Source organism: Cebidichthys violaceus, unplaced genomic scaffold (genome assembly GCF_023349555.1).
Source record: "Cebidichthys violaceus isolate CVI_PGR_0920_01 unplaced genomic scaffold, fCebVio1.0.p SCAF_11, whole genome shotgun sequence".
In the NCBI taxonomy this organism is placed as follows: Eukaryota; Metazoa; Chordata; class Actinopteri; order Perciformes; family Stichaeidae; genus Cebidichthys; species Cebidichthys violaceus.
This window is the reverse complement of record NW_027176274.1, coordinates 9290378-9291156: the sequence shown is the minus strand read 5'-3', so window position 1 is coordinate 9291156 and position 779 is coordinate 9290378.

Below are 779 nucleotides of genomic sequence, written 5' to 3'. Positions count from 1 at the left end.
AGCCCAGCCCCCCTCCACACACACACACACACACACACACACACACACACACACACACACACCAGCATGGTGCCCTTCTTCCTGCTGTCCCCCTGGGGCGCTGACTCCAGACACCTCCTGTGTCCCACTTCCTCCCTCCCTTTAGCCTGTCTCCCTGTTGCAGCTCGCACGGTCTCTCCCACACTGGCTCCACATCTCTGCCCTTCTCTGACCCACTGTCCCCCAGTTGCCCCCTGGCTAGACCTCCCCATGCCCTCCTGCCCGTTCCCTGCCCCCCATTGCCTGCTCCCCTCTCCCCTGGTCCAGACAGAGCTCCCGATTATCTCTGTGTGGCAGCCTCTGTTTTGTGCTCCGATTAAAGGAGCAGCATGGTGGTCTGTGTGCGAGCGGGCCCGTACAGACGCCACCGTTGGGCTAATGCTAACATTATGTGCTTAATCATTTATGTCTGGGAGACGGGCACAAAGGCTTGGAAGGGATGGAGGTAGGGGGGGGGGGGGGGGGGGGGGTTTTATCAGTGGCACAGATGCATTCAGGCGCGCAAACACATGCTTCCAAGATAACGGCCCCGGTGCTTAGTATGGCATAAACGGGGGCACGCTGCAGGCTACGACGGCAACTCACATATCATCTTTATGAAATGGGTAGCTGGGGGGGGGGGGGGGGGGGTTGAGTTTACAGTGTGACTTAAACTGGTGGTCTGTTAAAATAAAATCTGTCACTGGAATGAAACAAACAAACATAACCGCACGGCCAATGTGGCCGCTTCTAGAGACGCA